The sequence below is a fragment of the Mytilus trossulus genome, chromosome 14 (assembly GCF_036588685.1).
Source record: "Mytilus trossulus isolate FHL-02 chromosome 14, PNRI_Mtr1.1.1.hap1, whole genome shotgun sequence".
In the NCBI taxonomy this organism is placed as follows: domain Eukaryota; kingdom Metazoa; phylum Mollusca; class Bivalvia; order Mytilida; family Mytilidae; genus Mytilus; species Mytilus trossulus.
The window spans coordinates 67,598,040-67,604,661 of record NC_086386.1 but is presented as its reverse complement, the minus strand read 5'-3'; positions in this window follow the sequence as shown (position 1 = coordinate 67,604,661).

Sequence of the window (6,622 nt, the reverse complement as noted above, 5' to 3'; positions counted from 1 at the left end):
AGGAGATGGTGTGCGAAGCATATCAGATGTACTTATATAATTGTCACTGCAGATATTGCATATAAGAATGAAGTCTAGTCTCGTGTCTTCATTGATCAAGGAGCTTGAGGAACTTGAGGCTCCTTTTGGTTAATCATTTATTGTTTTCAAATATCACTTCTCATTACCGAAGTTTTTACTGATGATATAAAAAAAGAAGATGTGGTATGATTGCCAATGAGACAACTATCCACAAAAGACCAAAATGACACATGATAATAGAATAAGTAGACAGCTCTCTCACAAGCAAAAAACCCCTAACTGTAAAAATATAAGGGCATACACTACAGACACGGGGACACATTCTACTGAATCCACACAGCACGAGTAACAAACCCTGCAGAAAATATAAAAAAGAAGATGTGGTATGGTTGCCAATGAGACAACTATCCACAAAAGACCAAAATGACACATGATAATAGAATAAGTAGACAGCTCTCTCACAAGCAAAAAAAACCCTAACTGTTAAAATGTAAGGGCATACACTACAGGCACGGGGACACATTCTACTGAATCCTCACAGCACGAGTAACAAACCCTGCAGAAAATATAAAAAAAGAAGATGTGGTATGATTGCTGATGAGTCTTTTGTAGACGAAACCCACGATAAAAAAAATCAAAGTCAAATTGATTGTCTGGATATTTAGGAGATAACTGTATTGTATTTTAACCTCCGACGGCATCAATTGGGGATTTGATGGTCACAAATTAAGTTTACTGGCGACTTGACATCAGTGTTTACAGGTACCCCTCTTTTCGCCCCTTTTCTATTTTTGATGTTTTAATCAAAAATTTAAAACATCAAACTTCCAAAAAGTGAAATAATCAAAATTGCACCTAAGGTTTAGTATTTTAAAAGTTTGGTCAAATTCCTAAACTTTCAAATTTAAAAACGATTTTTAGAATTGTAATATTTTAATAATTTGGCTAAAATTTCAAAATTTCAAAACTTTTACACAATTTGGAATTTTGATATTTTAAAACTTTGATCAAAATTCCAAAATTTTTTAAAACTTTAAATTGACAAGTGTTACACGGACCGATATTCGCAGGGTTAGTTCATCTTAACATTGTCACTTATGTATTGGTGGAATATTTTGTATTTCAAGAGGGTCACTCAAGACAGAGTGACATGTCAGATAGAGAGAGAATTAACGGATCGGTTTACCAATATAACGATGTGAATAATGTGCCATTAAGAGGTGTTTTTTTTTTTTAAATAAAGTCTGTTTGTGTAGCTTTAAAAGGCAAGGTAAATTAAAGTAATCGGGTAAAATCAAAAAAGTAAAAGAACATCAACTACAAGAAAGCAATCATCGGTGTACCGGGTACCTTTTCACTGTACACAGTTTTATCTCCCTGAATAGAGGTTTCTCAACATCTTACGAACGGACGAAACTCTACGAACGTAACGTTATGGAGCAGTAATTTTGTTATAATAAAATCCATAATAAATGTCTAGCGATACTGCAGTGTGTTTAAAAGACAAATATCCTTTTTGCAACCTTGCATTTATTTGTTGTCATTAAACATCCGTGTTCCAGTTTATTTTCTGTTGCTGTCTGTTTCGTTTTCTTACGTCGAGTTCCGTTTGTTGACATGTCGTATATATGCGTTCGATTTATCTCCTTATCCATTCAAAAAGTGGTTTTTTTTATAATGTCCTTGATTAAAAAATTGATTGATTGATTGTTTGGCGTTTAACGTTCAGTGGCAAATATTCCATTCATTTCATTGCGAAATTAGCGTTTGGTAAAGGATTGATAAGTGATCGAGATAACACAACATGATATATTTCACGTTCCTTCTATGGGTCAAATCGGTTTGAGTTACTATGAGTTTTATTATTTCGAATCGGAGAGTATCTTGAATAGATATGTCGTATCATAGCTTTTTTATTTCTAATATTTATTGGGAATCAGTTAAAGAAATTCAAAGGTGCACTCAATCTATCATTAGAAATAGAGTTTTGTGTGTTTTTGTTGAAAGTATGAGTGCTACAGCCCTAACACAACTGGTAGTCACATAGTTATCAAAATAAATATTTTTATATATTACACCTCTAACTAAAAAGAAAAATGAGAAATATGAAAAACAGAGGAAATATGCACAGTTTGCCATAGAAGCTTAACGGAAACAATAAACAAGAAAAAAATATGTATATACTCATAATTATAGTATAGAGGAAACATACACACATAGAATGAGAAAGGCCATGATAAGAAACAAAACCCACAATATATAAGTTTAAATAGTATTTCAATATTTTCCTTTATTTTTCTTGTTAAGTCTTCCAATTGATAACAATATATCAATAAGAAGAGATCATTTGGATTTTAGTGGTTGGGGCAAAGAAGTTATACCGGAACTTATTGGGATGTTTTCTTTTCAAATCTAAATCGAAAGGCGTTCACTCCTAGATTTATTTTACCTCGTGTCCACGAAAGAAGTTTTACCGTTAATCAGCTTCTAGCTAAGATAGAAAAAATCCTATCCCTTTCGATCCATATACATGAATCTATATTTACCTTTTTCACATAGTTGTCATCATGTTTATAAAAATTTCTTGTACAATTACTGTCCTTTGATTAAATATTCTTCACTTAAATTTATAGATCAATAAGACTTTCAACTGTGTTGATTGAACAGTAAATTGTATATTATATATTATCCAATAAATATAATATGTATTTAATTCAAAATGGTTTTAAAAAATCAAGCATGCATATTTTACATGTAAAAGACATTTCAAAGGGAAGAAGAGCACAGCCGATAATCCAAAATTATAAGATAAATTACTGCTCCCTCTTTTCTCGTTACGGCAAGTTACGTCAAGTTAGGGCGATTTTCGTTCGTTCGTAAGATGTTGAGAAACCTCTAATGCACGAAATCATTGACACTAGAATTACATTTTGTATATCACTTAACATTGCATGATATCTATGAAGTCACAATTGTACCAAGTTGTCTTGCAATCGGGAAAAATAACACAAATATGTAAAGACATAATTCTGATATAATTTCAAAAAAGATCTGTGAAAATGTTTACAATTAAAAAAACTGCCAGTTTAAATTAATATAGACCACGACAGTAGGCTAGCTGCTATGCATTCTTGCTGCTGGGTGTGAGCCAAACTCCGTATTTTGACCTATAATGGTTTGCTTTTACATATTGTGACTTGCATTGAGAGTTGTCTCATTGGCACTTATACCACGTCTTCTTATATATATTCAAGAGTTTATCTAAAAATGAGGGTACTTTTTCTAAAAATGAGGATACTCTTTTAAATTATATGGCCTTCCAAATACCGTTTCGATCCCTAACATCACTGAAGAGACATTTATTGTCGAAATCCGGATCTGGTGTACTAAACTATATTGACACCGTATGTTTGTGGCATAACATCGCGGCCACAAGTTTAAAAAGTTTATCTGTTTAGTATTAAATTTATTTTAAGATCCATTTTGTTACATCTTGTGATCAATTTGTTCATACTTTGCCAAAATGTAGTATCTATTGATACATGTTGAAAAATATTATGAAAATGATAGGTCACCGTGCATTTTTTCAAGCTACGAGTCGTGACAAAATGACACATTTTGTATGGATTATACAGGAAAAAACACCATTTTGTGAATAGAAACTAAACGAAATGATAGAATTGTAAAATAAATTAGGAAAATATAGCTTTCAAACAATGCTTTGATAATATCAAAAGAAAACATAGGGTCACCGTGCGTTTTTCCCGGCTAAAATACAAAGTAGGAAAATTCCATGAACAATCCATCAGAAAATGCACTATTTTAGAGTTACCTCCCCTTAAAATGACAATTTCAAAATATTTAAAAACAACCAAAAATAATCTACACTTGTACATATATTTATATTTATAAGTTATATTCTTATGCATTGGATCTTTTAAATGTAAAAACACATGAAAAATCTGCATACTTGCATCAAATTTTGCTAATTTGATGGAAAATATGGACCTTAGATTCTCTGTTTTTTACAATCCAAGATGGCGAAAGACACCCATACCACCTTAATAACACAAACTTCTAAAAAGACAACTGCGTTTTACGTCCCACTTCCGACCTGATGCATTTGCGTATTTATGCTTCCGCGCTTCATACAAAATGTACTTCGGTCAACGCTTTTACACCCCAATAAATTTACAAAAAGAAGCATTCTTACAATAAAAACTAGTTATAAACTAATAAAGGTATAAACTACATCAGACAGAAATGAATTTGACTAGTATTTTAGGTCCATTTTTGGTAAAATAGCTCTTAAACTGTTTCGTTGGTTTTTTTTTACATCGCTGGCTTTCAAGCAAATGAAGGTAAATCAAGAAAAGCGTGATATTTTCAAACCAGATGCTCCGCAGGGCGTAGCTTTATACGACCGCAGAGGTTGAACCCTGAACGGTTGGGGCAAGTATGGACACAACATTCAAGCTGGATTCCACTCTAAATTTGGATTGTGATTAAATAGTTGACACAGCATAGGTTTCTGACACAGAATGAATGTATTCAAATGAACTTAAAATTTTTGTTTTCTCTTAGAGCAATTCACTATGCTGTTGAATATTAATCCTCTCAAAAAAATGTTTGAAGAAATTTTCTTTTTATTTATGAAATTTCAAATGAGAAAAATTGAACCCAATTTTTTATTCACATCCCCCTTTCCCTTATTCCAAAACTAATTTCAATTAAAATATTCTAATGGAGTTTGCAACAATTACTACTCATTTAAATACATCATAAAATATTAAGATGTAAAAAAACTGCTTGTTATCACTGAATGGTAAAGATTATTTAAATTTACCAGTTGGTAGTAAAAAGTGAATATACATTGTATATTGTATATAACAAAGATTTAAGTTGATTCTGGACAAAGAAAGATAACTCCATTTAAGGTGGTACCCAACACTTTAACTAAAATTAATTTGGCTCGTTTAATTTTCTTGAAATTTTGACAAAGTATTTACTTTGACCCTTTGATAAAAATATAAAAATTCTAAAAAAAATTGAACCAACCGTTTTATCAGAAAAATTACACTGGTTATATAGCAGTTTGGCAAACACTTATTTTGATCATTGAGAAGCTTAATATTCCTTTAACAACACAACGAAATTAAAACGTTTATCTGATTTTACAGAGTTATCTCCCTGTAGTGTTAGGTACCACCTTAAAAAAAATTCTTGCAGATATTTCTTGCTTACTATACTGGACAAAGAAAGATAACTCTTAATTAAAAAAAAATTTGCTATTTCACAATATTGTGAAATTAGATATTTCTTGCCATTGCACAATACTGTGCAATTGAAAAGACTTGCTATTGCACAATACTTAATATAATAATTTTAGATCCTGATTTGGACCAACTTGAAAACTGGGCCCATAATCAAAAATCTAAGTACATGTTTAGATTCAGCATATCAAAGAGGCCCAAGAATTTAATTTTTGTTAAAATCAAACTTAGTTTAATTTTGGACCCTTTGCACTTTAATTTAGACCAATTTTAAAACTGGGCCAAAAATTAAGAATCTACATACACAGTTAGATTTGGCATATCAAAGAACCCCAATCATTCAATTTTTGATGAAATCAAACAATGTTTAATTTTGGACCTCGATTTGGGCCAACTTGAAAACTGGGCCAATAATAAAAAATCTAAGTACATTTTTAGATTCAGCATATCAAAGAACCCCAAGGTTTCAATTTTTGTTAAAATCAAACTAAGTTTAATTTGGGACCCTTTGGACCTTAATGTAGACCAATTTGAGAACGGGACCAAAAATTAAGAATCTACATACACAGTTAGATTCGGCATATTAAAGAACCCCAATTATTCAATTTTGATGAAATCAAACAAAGTTTAATTTTGGACCCTTTGGGCCCCTTTTTCCTTAACTATTGGGACCAAAACTCCCAAAATCAATACCAACCTTCCTTTTATAGTCATAAACCTTATGTTTAAATTTCATAGGTTTCTATTTACTTATACTAACGCTATGGTGCGAAAACCAAGAAAAATGCTTATTTGGGTCCCTTTTTGGCCCCTAATTTCTAAACTGTTGGGACCGAAACTATCAAAATCAATACCAACCTTCCTTTTGTGGTCATAAACATTGTGTTTAAATTTCATTGATTTCTATTCACTTTAACTAAAGTTATTGTGCGAAAACCAAGAATAATGCTTATTTGGGCCCTTTTTGGCCCCTAATTCCTAAACTGTTGAAACCAAAACTCCCAAAATCAATCCCAACCTTTCTTTTGTGGTCATAAACCTTGTGTCAAAATTTCATAGATTTCTAATAACTTAAACTAAAGTTATAGTGCGAAAACCAAGAAAATGCTTATTTGGGCCCTTTTTGGCCCCTAATTCCTAAAATGTTGGGACCAAAACTCCCAAAATCAATACCAGTCTTCCTTTTATGGTCATAAACCTTGTGTTAAAATTTCATAGATTTCTATTCACTTTTACTAAAGTTAGAGTGCGAAAACTAAAAGTATTCGGACGACGACGACGACGACGACGACGACGACGCCAACGTAATAGCAATATACGACGAAAAT